The sequence below is a fragment of the Epinephelus fuscoguttatus genome, linkage group LG12, assembly GCF_011397635.1.
Source record: "Epinephelus fuscoguttatus linkage group LG12, E.fuscoguttatus.final_Chr_v1".
In the NCBI taxonomy this organism is placed as follows: Eukaryota; Metazoa; Chordata; class Actinopteri; order Perciformes; family Serranidae; genus Epinephelus; species Epinephelus fuscoguttatus.
Genome location: NC_064763.1, coordinates 2155803 through 2171324, shown reverse-complemented (window position 1 = coordinate 2171324; position 15522 = coordinate 2155803). Strand labels below are relative to the sequence as shown.

Genomic DNA, 15522 nt, shown 5'->3' with positions numbered 1-15522 from the left:
GGCAAATTGTGATTTGTGATATTGGGCTGTATAAATAAAATCGATTGATTGATTGATGTCTAAACAATTAATTTAACTCCAATCAGTGGCTTAAATGACACTTAAAGGTTCTGATTCTCATACTTTTGTGACTTCCAGATATTTCACAGTCAAGAGCAGCAGGACCCACTCAATCTGACAACAAAGGGAATTTCTTAGAAATTCTAGAAATGATTGCTAAACACAATCCTGTGGTAGCCAAAGAAACGAAGGGAAAAAGCAATGCAAAATACACTTGCAATACCATACTAGTGCTGCACGATTTGATAAAAATGTGCGATTGCGATTTGAGTGGACAATATAGCAATTTGCGATTGCGATTACAATATAATAAAAAAACAGGTATCATTAGTCATTAGTGTGTGTATATATCCACACACATACACACACACACACACACACACACACACACATATATATATATATATATATATATATATACAGTGGTGGAAAAAAGTTTTCAGACACCCTTAAAATTTTACACAATCTCAAATATTATCATGAAATATTTGTGGAAAAATCTTTTTTGTGTTTCAAAAGGTGTGGCTGCATTAGACAGATACAAACAAATACAAATTATATTTTTTTGTTTATTGTTTACAAGAAAAATTAACAAAACTAAATTCTTGACAGTTTCAATATGTCAGTTCTCAACATTGTCGGTATCAAAGTCAACAAATAACAGAGAATGTGCTCAAAACTGAACAAAAAATAAATAAACCATCACATCATCAAATTAATATTTAGTAGTCCTGCCATTGGCACGTAGTAGAGCTCTAATCCTGGCTGGCATGTTCCCCAAGAGCCTTTCACACTGTTGAGGGGTAATCTTGTCCCATTCTTCTTGAATTACTGCTTTTAATTCTTCTAAATTCTTTGGTTTATGCTTTGAAACAGACCTTTTGATAATCCACCACAGATTTTCAATGGGGCTCATGTCCGGGGATTGAGCTGGCCACTCTAAGACCTGGATACTGTGCTCCTGCAGCCAAGTTCTACTGGCCTTGGATGTGTGGCAAGGGGCATTACCTTGTTGAAACATCCAGTTTTTACCTCGACGGAACACTGGACACCAGTTTGGTTTGACCACTGCTGCTGAAGCTCCTGTGATGTCATTCGGCGGTTTTGCCTGCACATGCGGATCAGGATATTTCTGCAGCGTGTATCCAACTGCTGAAGGACTGCTTCTGCTCTTCCTGGCTATCTGACGGCAGCTGTACCCTTCCTGGCTGAGAATCTTTATCTTCAGGCGTGTTTCCTGCGTTAGGTTCCTTGTTTTAGCCATTTTTGGTCTGAAGAACTTTCAAATGTGCTGGCTTTATGTAGACACGAAGCTTGGCAACAAAAATTGTGTCTTTTAATAAAAAGAACGACCTTCATCACTGGTATGAAAATGACCCAATACTCAAAATTTCTTATGTATTTTTATGGAACCAATCAATTTTAAATTTTAATGACTTTTTTAGGATTTATTTAGTATTTTGGCTGTGACTATACTAAAAGAAATTGCACTTGAAGACCTAAGAGTGATTCTTAATGCAATATTTCACAAATGCATGGGGTGTCCGAAAACTTTTTTCCACCACTGTGTACATATATATATATATATATATATATATACACTGTGTATTGTTTTTCGGCACTTCCTTGTTCTCTATAGCTGATGTAACGTGAATTACTCCTGTGTGGGATCAATAAAGTTCTTATCTTAGCCATCTGAGAAGATCAAATACATTGTTTGTGGTGCCTAACTGTTTCCCAAGTATATTAGTGCGTGTGTGAATGAATAAACGAGAGGCATTAACGTAAATTTCTTTGTAGAAAGGCACTTTATGAAATTAAGTCCATTTACTTGTATTAGTTTACAAAGCAGCCTTGCCACATCCAATATGGCGGCGACGATGACATATCGCAGCAGCAGGCAAACCCACTCAATGCAGCGTCTACATATATATGTCTATGCTTACGAGGAACTGGCCGGGGCATGAGATAGTTGAATCAGGAGCACAATGGCAGACGGACAAAGTTTGGAGATAAGTGAAAAACGGCCTCCCAAAAGAAAATGAGCTAATCTGTCTGAGGAGGCGAGGATGCACAAAAAGGAGAGTGATAAAAGAAGAGGAAAAACAAGAGTAAACCTCAGTCAGGCGTTCAAGAGATGGAGGGAGCTCCTTGACCAAAGAGGCTTCAAAACCGGTGTCCAGCTAGCTTTCTTTCTAATGGATCAGTAAGTAACACAGTTAAATGTTAGCTAGCCGAGAGAGGACTGTACTGTACTGGCTGCTAGTTCATTCCTAGCTGGCCAGCATCGAAAATCGCCGCAACCAGGGACCGGGTAACGCGTGTTGGTCGGCTGACATCCTCGTTGCCATTCTACGGCAGCCCTCGGACAGTGATTACACCCCGGTCTCTTTACTCATTTATTTAGTAGAGTGTCCACACACTTTCTCATTCTACATATACATATAGGTAAACTGGTGGCTTTACAGCCTACATTTTATTGATTATCTCTGATCCCCACAGTCAATTTGGTCTTTGCGACAGTGCGAGCAACACCGCTGACGCTAGGTGGCGCCAAGCTAAAAAAAAAAAAAAAAAACCCGAATCCTATCTGTTGCCTCTTTAAACCCTAAAAGCAGTATGTTCCTTCAAGATAACCAGGTGTTTGGCTTGGGTGAAATATATGGGTGTGATAAGGAAGATGTTACTATGAGCTTCACCAGGCTAGAAGAATTTTGTCAAGGAAGCTGAGAATGGGTCGGCGCAATTGGGAAACATCCTCGATTTAGCTTTAGAACCATACCAAGAGGTGTTTGTTGAGCTCTTCAGACTGTGAAAAATAGCTCTAGCCCTCCCAGTCAGCAGTGCTGCATGTAAGCGGAGTTTTTCAGCTCGAAAGCTCATTAAAAATAATTTGTGGACAACCATGCTAGATAGCAGCCTAAGCCATTTAGGTTTGTTAAGTACTGAGTCAAGAAGAGCAAGGGCACTCAGCATGGATAGTTTTTTCAAAGTATTTGCAAGCCAACACAAGAACATACTGTTTTAAATTACCCAGGGCTGTGCTGCAAGAGGCAGCACTCATCTTAGCAAACAAAGCACATATCAAGACGAAAGTTATATAGTACTGGAAGGAAGTATTTTTTATCAAAACAATATGCTGTGATGACAAATTGCAACTATCTCCCCAAAGCAAGGAAAAGACATCAGTTTATAGCTCAAATTTTTTATTACTGTGGTACAAAGCCAAATGTGACCTATGTTCAATTGTGCGCAGTTAACAGAGAAAAAAAAAAAGCTGTTTTAATTTTTTTTTTCCTTCTTTCCTATTCTTTTTCACAACTGCACAGATCATATTAGAGTGTTGAGACAAGATTTGCTGGTTAGGAGTGATGTGACTCTACTAGGGGTGAGTTCTCTAAACGTTTAGAGTGGGTAATTTTTTTCGTGTAAACGTGTACACGGGTTTCACCGCTGGGTGGTACTACTGAATTATACCAGTAAAGCCCCAGTTATCCGAATACCAACTGGATGGGCCATTTAACCAACGGTTACAGGCTGCCACTCCAAAATATCACCATTCTGATGGTCCGCCATCCCAAATTCTGGTCCTTGAGTCCTGACAGTAAGCTATGGCGAGCCTGTAGAAGCTGTATTTCCCATGCATGTCAGCGATTTTCACCGGGGACGCCAGGAGTAATTCAGGCTGACATTACCTGTTTTTCAGCGAACTCCTCTGGTAATTTTATTAAAAAGCATGGTATATAGGTCCACAGTAACTTATTATTATTATTATTATTATTATCATTATTATTATCGGGCCATCAAATCACAGCATGGGTAAGAGGACACGGAACTGTGTGTGCTTTTACACACGCGGGTGTAGGCGATCACAGATATTTGATGTGGGAAAGATGTAGCCAGATGTATTACCTGTTTTTAAGCAGCACTGAGATACATGGCTCGTCCGTCCATCCGTAGCACGAGTCATGTGCGCCACTTCACTACCGACCTGTGCGTAAAAGCACAAACAATTCCATGTCCTGTCACCGTGGATGCTGTGATTTGATGGCCCGGTACTCACTGTAGCCCACTGGCGAACGACCCCCTTAACGAACGCGCTGTTCTAATAGAACGGAGCACGTAGGCTACTGATCTGCTGCCAAACCCGGTCTCACACCATTTCTTGTCATATTCACAGTCTATCTCAGTTAGTCAACAATAAGTATCACCCCCCTCCCCCCTAAAAAAAAAACGTTTTTCGTGTACTAATTTTTCATTACTGTTCATGATCTCAAACACATGTAAACGTGTACACTGACTCACCCCTAGACTCTACTCAAGTAAGTTAGCAAAGTCTCTCAGATGGTAAGAATACTAGAGTAACCAAGACTGTAGCACGTTTAAGGTTTTGCACAGTTTCTTTAAATAATTTGTACAAAGGAGCTTACCTATTTTAAATAATTATGTTTGCAGTGCACTTTATAGACAGTGACTGTGTCACAGGTTATTGTAACATTATTAACAAGTCAGTGTTGAAACAAGATTTGTTAAAAGTGATGTAAGCTTTTTTATGGCACATAAGCTCTGGTGAAGTCAGCTTTCTCTGTTGATAAAAAATATTATACATTGTCTGTAACTCCAACCATTTACATTATTGCACATGTAAAGTTTTGTCAAGTAAATATTTTGCCCAAAGAGGCTTAAACTTTAAACTTTTTTTGCACTTTATACTGTGACTGTTTTTGAATGTGGATTTTCTTTTGCATGTAGCCTACTTTGGGAATTTACAAATCATTTAAGCAGTATTTAACAGGTCACTTTACAATGTTAAAACAAGATTTGCTGGTCTAGAAGGAGAGATGTGAGGAGGGATGTGACTTTTTTTTAATTCAAATTAGCTGTGAGTTCAGGTTTCTCTGTTGGTGAGAAGAATGGAAGGTTTTTTTTTTTCAAGAATAAAGTATGGAAGGTTTCTATCACATTTGTATGTTGCCACTAGGCTTGTGCCGATTTCCGGTTTAACCGGTTCGGTCCGGTTTAACAGCTCCACCCGGTTTTATTCACGTCAACCAGATAAACCGGGGGGAGGGGAAAAAAAAAAAGCTTTTCACATCAGCGGCAGACGTAGATTCAGTAAGATTGTTATTCACGTCGGTGGCAATGACACCCGGTTACACCAATCGGAGGTCACTAAAATTAACATTGCCTCAGTGTGTGAATATGCAAAAACTATGTCGGACTCCGTAGTTTTCTCTGGACCCCTCCCAAATCTGACCACTGATGACATGTTTAGCCGCATGTCATCATTTAATCGCTGGCTGTCCAGATGGTGTCCAGCAAACGATGTGGGTTTTCTTAATAATTGGCAAACTTTCTGGGGAAAACCTGGTCTTATTAGGAGAGACGGCATTCATCCCACTTTGGATGGAGCTGCTCTCATTTCTAGGAACCTAGCAAATTTTATTAGTAATTCAAATCCCTGACAACCCAGAGTTGAGATCAGGACTCAGAGTCGCAGTCCTATACGCCTCTCTGAGCTTCTAGTGCAGTTACCCAGCCATAGTTTTCATAGTTCTATACAAACGGTGTTTGTCCCCCGACCACCTAAATTATTTAAATCTAAAATTAAACAAAGAGGAGCTGTGCATAACAACCTCATAAAAATTAAAACCTCTTCTGTGACAGAAAGACAAAACAGGAGAATTAAATGCGGACTGTTAAATATCAGGTCTCCATCGTCTAAAGCAGTGTTAGTAAACGAATTAATATCAGATAATCATATTGATTTACTCAGTCTCACTGAAACCTGGCTGTGTCAGGATGAATATGTTAGTCTAAATGAGTCCACTCCTCCCAGTCATAATATTACCCACATTCCTTGAGGCAGTGGCCGAGGAGGGGGAGTTGCAGCCATTTTTAACTCTAGCCTGTTAATCAGCCCTAAACCTAAACTAGATTATAATTCATTTGAAAGCCTCATTCTAAGTCTTTTACATCCGACCTGGAAAACCTTGCAGCCACTTTTATTTGTTATAGTGTACCGTGCTCCTGGCCCATATTCTGAATTTGTATCTGAATTCTCAGAGTTTTTATCCAGTTTAGTTCTTAAATCAGATAAAGTTATTATTGTAGGTGATTTAACATTTATGTCGACGTTGATAATGACTCCCTGGCTACCGCATTTATCTCATTATTAGACTCCACTGGCTTCAGTCAGGGTGTACATGAACCCACTCATTGTTTTAACCATACTCTCGATCTAGTTCTGACGTATGGAATTGAAATTGATAACCTAACAGTCTTTCCACAGAATTCCTCGCTATCGGATCATTATCTGATTACTTTTGATTTTTTTTTTTTACTCGATTACACGCCACTCAGCAACAGTTACTATACTAGATGTTTATCAGATAGTGCTGTTGCAAAATTTAAGGAAATGATTACTCCGTTGTTAAATTCAATACCAAGTCCTTCAGTAACAGAGGTTTCCCATACCGACTTTAACCTCTCCTGAATTGATCATTTGTCTATAGCGCCGTAGGCTCGCTGCGAACAACACTCAACTCTGTAGCTCCTCTTAAAAAGAAGTTAACAAAGCAAAGAAAGTTCGCTCCTTGGTATAACTCTCAAACCCGTAAGTTAAAACAAATATCGCGAAAATTTGAAAGGAATTGGCGATTAACCAAACTGGAAGAATCTCGTTTGATCTGGGCAGACAGTCTCAAAACTTAAAAGAGGGGCCTCCGCAATGCCAGAGCAAACTATTACTCAGCACTAATAGAAGAAAACAAGAATAACCCCAGGTTTCTTTTCAGCACTGTAGCCAGGCTGACTGACAGTCAAAGCTCTATTGAGCCTTGTATTCCTTTAGCCCTTAGCAGTAATGATTTTATGAGCTTTTTTAATGACAAAATTCTAACTATTAGAGGCAAAATTCATGACCTCCTGTCCTCAGATAGTACCTATCTAACCTCAAACACAGCTGTAAGACCTAATATATATTTAGATTGCTTCTCCCCAATTTCTCTTCAAGAATTAACCACAGTGATTTCTTCATCTAAATCATCAACGTGTCTCTTAGACCCCATCCCAACTAGGCTACTTAAGGAGGTCTTACCTTTAGTTAACACTCATATATTAGATATGATCAATATATCCTTATTAACAGGCTATGTACCACAGTCGTTTAAGGTAGCTGTAATTAAACCTCTACTAAAAAAGCCCACCCTGGATCCAGAGCTGTTAGCCAACTATAGACCAATATCTAATCTTCCCTTTCTGTCAAAGATCCTTGAGAAAGTAGTCACAGACCAGCTGTGTGATTTTCTCCATGATAATAATTTATTTGAGGAAATTCAGTCAGGATTTAGAGTGCATCATAGCACTGAGACAGCACTAGTTAAAATTACAAATGACCTTCTGATTGCTTCAGACAAAGGACTTGTCTCTGTACTTGTTTTATTAGATCTTAGTGCGGCGTTTGACACTACTGACCATCAAATTCTACTGCAGAGACTGGATCACTTAATTGGCCTAAAAGGTTCTGCACTAAGCTGGTTTAAATCTTATTTATCTAATCGTTTTCAGTTTGTTGATGTTCATAATAAATCATCCTTATCCTAAAGTTTGTTTTGGAGTTCCGCAAGGTTCTGTGCTCGGACCAATCCTATTTACTCTATGCTTCCTTTAGGTAACATCATTAGAAATCACTCTATAAATTTCCATTGTTATGCGGATGATACACAGTTGTATTTATCGATTAAGGCAGAAGAAAGTAATCAATTAACTAAACTCCATAAGTGCCTTAAAGACATAAAAACCTGGATGAGCACCAATTTCCTGATGTTAAATTCAGACAAAACTGAAGTTATTGTTCTTGGCCCCAAACAACTCAGAGACTCTTTATCTGATGACATAGTTTCTCTCGATGGCATTGCTCTGGCCTCTAGCACTACCGTAAGAAACCTCGGAGTAACATTTGATCAAGATCTGTCTTTTAATTCTCATTTAAAACAAACCTCACGGACTGCAAGAAGAAGACTATATATTGCGAAAATTAGGCCTATCCTGACCCGAAAAGATGCAGAAAAATTGGTCCACGCTTTTGTTACCTCTAGGCTGGATTACTGTAACTCTCTATTATCAGGTAGCTCTAGTAAGTCCTTAAAAACTCTCCAGCTAATTCAGAATGCAGCAGCACGTGTACTAACAGGAACTAAGAAACGTGATCATATTTCTCCTGTTTTAGCTTCGCTGCACTGGCTCCCTGTAAAATCCAGAATTGAATATATGTTGTGCTGCTGCCATGGTCCTGCCAGATGCCTCCTGCTGCTGCTGCCATCATTAGTCATTAGTCATACTTCTACTGTTATTACACATGATTATTGTCACACATGTATACTGCCAGATATTAATATATACTTTCAACATATTGTACCACAGTAGCCAGAACTATAACTATAATATTATTACTTTCATTAATGCTGTTGTAAGCTACTGTCATTACCGTCTGTCCTGCATCTCTCTCTCTCTCCCTTTCTGTCTCTCTTTCTGTCTCATTGTGTCATACGGATTACTGTTAATTTATTATGTTGATCTGTTCTAGACGACATCTATTGCACGTCTGTCCGTCCTGGAAGAGGGATCCCTCCTCAGTTGCTCTTCCTGAGGTTTCTACCGTTTTTTTCCCCCGTTAAAGGGGTTTTTTTGGGGAGTTTTTCCTTATCCGCTGTGAGGGTCCAAAGGACAGAGGGATGTTGTATGCTGTAAAGCCCTGTGAGGCAAATTGTGATTTGTGATATTGGGCTTTATAAATAAAATTGACTGAACTGATTGATACTATACAGTTTATACTGTACTGTACTATTACTACTATTATTACTGGTTTATCCACCATCTTTGCCCTGATGTCTTGGTGTCCTTCTGCTTCTTCTTCTTCTTCTTGTGTAACCTTGTGTGTATTGGCGGTTAATACAGCATTACCGCCACCTAGTGGATTGGAAGCACATTACACCTATAATGGGCTTTTATTGTGAAAAATAGCTCAAATGCGACCCCCAGTGGTAAAATTAGGTATATAATTTGATATATCAGTTTGGTTAGATATTTGGCTTTAAATCAAACCGGTTGGAAAATTTTCAAACCGGCACAAGCCTGTATGTTGTGACCAGTAGGTCTATTTTTTCTTGCAGTGTTAATAATTGAAGCAGACATGAGTTGTGGAGAGAAAAATGGTAAATGAATGTTATGCCGACACCTCTGTGTGTGTGTGTGTGTGTGTGTGTGTGTGTGTGTTTGTGTTTGCGCGTTCATACGTGAGTGCATATGTGTGCGTACAAGCGCTCCTGCTCACACTTCATGCCACCCCTGCAAAAGTCAGTGCCACCCCTGTCAAAAATGTCTAGGCACACCCAATTAAGACAATTTATTGTCATTTTATCTATTATGTGATTTCTGTGTTAAGAATCTATTAAAAATACATGGAATTTAGTATCCTAATCCAAAACAATATTTTGCTTTTTTATTAAAAGGTGCATTTAGGGTAGAAATCCACCATTACAATATTGTTTTTTAATGTCTGGAATATAATTGGGTTCTGAACGGGGCAGAGCAAAAAGTCAAAACCCACTGTTCCTTGGTCTTGAAAGAAAAGCCAAGTGTAGGGATGTGCCATTTCATATCCCTCACAATAATATCAGTATAATTTTTAACATGACATGAAAAATTCATATCTTGAAACTCACAATATTTCGACTTGTTGACATATTGATGTCATACTGTCACGCACGGCAACAACAAGCATGTCTAAAAGCAAAATTATTACCGACTCCACAGTGGTTCCAGAAACATCAACAGCATCAGTGGTGTAGAATAAATGGTGGCATCCTGAATGTTTTATGAACCAACCCAGGACTTCTCAGACTCTTTTAGAGACTTACCGCTCAGAGGGAACTCATTCAATTGCTCCTCTGGCAGCAGCATGGCGTCTCTACCTCTCCTCTCTCGCCATGTGCACAAAAGAGTCATGTCGTCAACTGATTTTGTCATAAACCTTTAGTGATGTAAACCTACGTAACGCTCGCAGCTCAACAAAAAACTACATATGTGAATGTGCAATTGTCATGGTAACATAACACGCTGTAACAGGTTACAGTGGGATGATGAGAGGAAAAAATGGCAGAACATAAAGGTCCAGGTGGAAAAAAAAACAACTCAATCATTTAAGATTTAGCTAAAAGAGAAGGAAATTACCTGTTGACTTAAATATATACATAGATCCCAAGGTCCATTTCTTTGAATTTCGGAACTGTTTAAACGCGGAATTTGTGGTAGATTTTATTTTGTTGTACTATATACAGAATCTGACTCTCACTCTGAGTTAATGTTGTTGTTGACAAACTAAAGAAATTAGATAATTTTTCTTTAGTTTTTACTGAATATTTGTGGGCAAACTGTTAGTTTAAACTGCTAAAGTTATATCACTTATTTTGAAGCAATTCTATGTTCTTAAATTAACAGTAAAATATTATTTTACCAATTTGTTATATCGTCAAGAATATCATTATCGCAAAAATACCCTGAAATATTGTGATATTATTTTAAGGCCATATCGCCCACACCTAGCCATGTAGCGCATTTACTTTCTCCTTCTGGTAATAAGAGTTCTGCAGCTAAAATAGGCTGTGCCAACAAAACTGTTTGTAGAGTGTTGCATTTTATTACATGTTTGACTTTTGTTCAAAAAAATTTCACAGTAGACTTTACTTTTTATAGGAAAGGGTTTTGAGTGAATAATTAATGCATTCACGTAGGGCTGGGCGATCATACAATCTCAATTTGGGATCGCGATAAAATTTTGATCAATCTCAATTATCAGCATGGCACATTTTGAATTGATATCATATGGCAAGAGTAAGCGCGACAACAGCATATCAGAGTCTGCCGGCTACCGTATGCCATGCAGGCAGGACACGCCCACTTCTCATTGTAAGCGTGGCTACAGTTGTAACGGGAGGTAAACAGAGAGAGAAGTTGAAGAGAGAAGTTGGAAAAAGGAGAAAAAATGAGTGAAACTGAAGTCGAGGATGGCGAAAATAATGCAGAATGTGAAAGCGACATCACTATATCATCCAGAAACAAAGATATTGTTGAAAAAAAGGTAACGCGACGTCAGTTGTGTGGAAGTGGTTTGGATACCTCAAAAGTGACGAGGAGCAGATGAAGCCGTTCTGCAAAATATGCTGGCGGTTGGTACCAACCAGGTCGGGAAACACCACAAACCTTTTCCATCACCTGAGACGGCACCATCCCAGTGACCACACAGAGAGTCTAACTCAAGTTGCCCCGGCTCCACACACACAGCCTAGCAAGTAACCTCTTTGTCTGCTGTTAGCGTCGCTAGCGGCAGCTTAGCAGAACAACAGTCTATCCAGTTGTGTTTTGCAGCCACAGAGTGTATACCCCACATTTTTACTTAGTATATTTTTGTCAGACATTTGAGATTATTATTATTTAATAAGTGATTTTTAAGTTGTTTACATTGTTTACAAAATCAAAAAATGTAAAATATAGTGAAAACTGACTATTCACTTAGTTTGCACTTGTTTGAAAACATAATTATATGATTCTGTAAAAGCTTAAGAGTGCTGCTCTTAATTTTATTTTGCCAGTTGTGGGCCCTGCTGCTCTCTTGACCAGTGGAGGGCAATTCATTCATACAATGTGAGAGTGTAATGTGAATCCTATGTCTGCATGAAGACCTTAAAAACATTTTGTTCTCAATATTGGAAAAGCATATTATTTAGTGTTTTATGTTATTAAACTTTTATTGATAAGTTTCAATGAATCTCTTGTTTCTTCAAGCTCCAATCAGAATGCTCCCCGAACTGGCAGAATCAGCAAAAACTACATATTGTGATAAAAATCAAGATTGATCAATATGAAAAAATATATTGTGATAAAATTTTTTGCCATATCGTCCAGCCCTACATTCAGGTAAAATGAGACAAATAAATTAAGCTGACATGCAGCATTTTCCTGAAGATAAAATTGCAGGATTTTAGGCTCCCAGGCACCATAAAATCACGACTTGCTGTTGTGTGCCATCCTACCATATAACAGACATTTTAGTATTTTTTTCACTTAAAAATACTAAAGATGATGTAGTGAGTTCATGTCAGACACAGTAGTCCAGAATTAGCCATAATTGTTACACATTGTAGACAACGTGGCAGCAACAAAACAATCAGCTAGAAGACTGGAAAAGCATGGCAGAAAAGATGGACTGTTTTTTAAATGAATAGCTACAAGTTACATGAATGATTCTTTTAAAATTAATGTCTGAACTAATACATGGATTTAACAATTTAAAAAACAAACAAACATGAAAGTCCCATTTTTACCTCACCAGCTGTCCCATTTCACCTTAACATGTCATCAATGCGAAGTAGGGGTTCTTAATGTGTTTGAAGGTCCAAAGTTTCTCAAGTATTTTACTTGACAACATATTTTCTTTACAGAAATATAGGCTAATAGAAAAACGTAACAATTTCTAAAAGTAAAACTGAAGGTAGCCTTCAGAGTTTTAGGTGGTTTTCTTTGTTATCTACAAGGGAGTATCCCACATTACCTGACTTCACCCTACACTAAGGCAAATTTCTTGAATGTGAAAAACTACTTGGCAATAAGGATCGTGTTACTTTACGTGCCTGGAGCATCTGGTTTGGAAGTCTCCAGTCAGCAACCCTGAAAATATCAGGTGTCTCTTACAGTGGAAAATTAGAAGACGGACGTGGTTGTAGGCCTAGTCTTATTTTAGAAATATAAAAGTTACAGAGGAAGTCCGGAGACCTCATATGACCGCTAAGTATCGTTTCCAGACATCAGTCAGCCAAAGGTTTTCTCTGCGTCGCGGTGACAAGATCTATATCCACTAAGGTTGTAGCTAAACTTTACTACTGTCTGAGGTGGGACTCTGACAGATAGAGACCGTGATGACACACATGTAGTACAGATGGTAATGGACTGAGAAACTCACTGAACAGGACTAGCATTGATTCAAAATCCCCCCACTAAGTTAACGTTACTCGTGGCGAACTGATTTGTCGGGCGGATCCTTCCAGCCTACATATGACCACATGTCGACATAACACACCCTGATGCTAGGTGCCGCCTGACACCGCGCTTTATCATCTCACTGCAACACTGAATAATGAATTGTCCAAAAAGCTGGTTACCTTTCATTCGCGTCCCTCTCGCTGACCTCAAGGACGACGCGCGTTCATGAATCTGCAGCCCTTGAGCGCGTCACCGTGACACACTACGTAGGCAATACGCAGAGGCTACGCCATAGCCTACGCAACTAACCTACGCCGGTGTGAGCATAGTTGTGGAGAGTGTGCGTCTATAGTGTGGCCAGTGACCAACAAGGTTCTCAAGGTGACCTAAAATTAGAATTAAAACTGCACATGAAAGCGGTTTTGGCCTTTTCAAAGTGTTGTGTTTTCATTGAGAAGCATATGACGACTCCAGAACAATGTCATAAGATAAGATAAACTTTATTGATCTTATACTGGGGAAATTCACGTCACAGCAGTTGAAAGCACAGATAGAAAGTGGAGAGTGACAATGTAGGCTATACTTAAAAAAAAGATTAAAAATAGAAAATATGTATATACAGTAGGCCTATATGCATATTATAGCTATAAATATATGTACATATTTCTGTATTAAAATATTTTAAAAAATCTGTATAGAAAAAAGTAAGGCACTAAAAACTGTACACACAAGATTATTTACTATATACACAATGGATGCGGAATATTGCACAGAGTATATAAATTGCACAGTCTTCTTAGCAGCGATGATCTTATACAGTGTTACATATGAGATAACGTAGTGAAATTCTTAAAATACTGTAAGTAGATAAAGTGAGGTAGTAACCAATTTTTAACCCATTCAGAACCCAGTTATGTTCCAACCACACAATGATGAAGATTCTTAAAACAGAAATCGCCTTATCTTAACCTTCTTTCAACAAAGAAAACATGAGATTATTTATTTTTCATAAATGGTTGATGATGCCTTTAAAAACATTTTGCACTGTGTTCATCATCACAACTCAAAATATCCATAATTCCTAAAGTATCTCCAGAAAACAGTATGTTGTAAACCTCCTGAGATGAATAGGATGCATTGTAAGCTAATTGTTTAGTTAGAAAATCAAAAACAGTATTCCCCTGTTTAAACTGTTTTTCCCCTATTCATTGTCCAGTGACACTGAGATCCACCGTCCATTCTAATGGACTGATATTTCGGAAAAAATCCAAAGTAAAAGCCATATATCTTTCAAATGATATTTTGACATGGCTCAGTAATATAACATCTCATGCTTACTTAAAACACAGTTTAAACACAAATTATGATTAATAGACTGAGAGGTGCCTTGTGCTTCCTCCTTGCCTCACAGCTGGCCATGCTTATTAAAAAAGGGGCGTGGCACTACTGCAGTCCACTTTAGGTGATGTGGAACACTGTGATTGGTTTATAAACATCCCATTAGATAACTGTGTGTTCCAATACTCAAACTATCATTCTATATAGTATGCCAGAAAAGATTTAGTATGTTCCAATATGTAGTGTCAAATACAGTAGGCCAAAATTACCAAGATTTTCTACTACATCTGGTCAGATTTTGCAGTATGCAAGCAAGCATGCTTTTCTGGCTATTCTGACCCCCAATCCTCTGCACAGCAGATGGTATGTCACACCAACTGAGTTGCAAACAGATGGCAACTTGAAAGCTCAATGACAGCATGTTCCCAGCTGTCTGACAGCTGTCATAGGTGGCAATGACGGATGACAGCGCATTCAAGTAATGGTTGACCAGTCAAATAGTAATAATAGGAATATTAATTAAGTCAACAAAATAATCATAAATATTACAAACAAAAAGGACATAACTATAAAAAGTGTGTGGCTCTACCGCTCAGACGCAGAACGGGTTGTCCACCAATCGGAAGATCGACGGCTCGATCGCTGGCTCCTCCAGCCTGCATATTGAAGTATCCTTGGGCAAGATACTGAACCCCAAATTGCTCCCGATGGCTGTTCCATGAGTGTTGTCACGAACCGGGCCACACGGCCATGACAAAGAGGGAGACACATACACAAGGAAAGCCAATTAAAGGATTTTATTTACTGAAGAATAAACATAACTGTGCGTTCACACCAGACGCGAGTGAAGCGAATTGCACGGGCGTGACGCGAGTAACGTGCTGCGCGTAACGCGTGGGTTTAGACGCCTGACCATTTTGTTAATTCACGTTTATCGTGTCGCGCGAGTAGCGAGCCCGCCCATTTTCACTAGATAACAACATCTTGCCCGCCATTCTCTCCTCAACCATGGCTGAGATAACCACCATTGCTGCGTTGTAGCTGCTCTGGAAGTCCCAGATGCGTCGGAGGGCCAAACGCTGTCGT

The 15522-nt window shown here is 38.9% G+C and overlaps 1 protein-coding gene across 2 annotated transcripts in view; it reads right to left on the bottom strand.

The window, feature by feature from the left end:
- LOC125897984 (glucose-6-phosphate exchanger SLC37A4-like) overlaps positions 1–15522 on the bottom strand; it is a 108848-nt gene that overhangs the window by 61380 nt on the left and 31946 nt on the right. Inside the window, exon 1 of one of the 2 annotated variants that reach the window (XM_049591561.1) lies at positions 13278–13403. The exons of the other annotated variant lie outside the window; for it this stretch is intronic. The gene's annotated coding sequence lies outside the window, so the exon portion shown is untranslated. Of the gene's footprint in view, positions 1–13277; positions 13404–15522 lie in introns of those variants that run through there. 2 annotated transcript variants of the gene reach the window in all.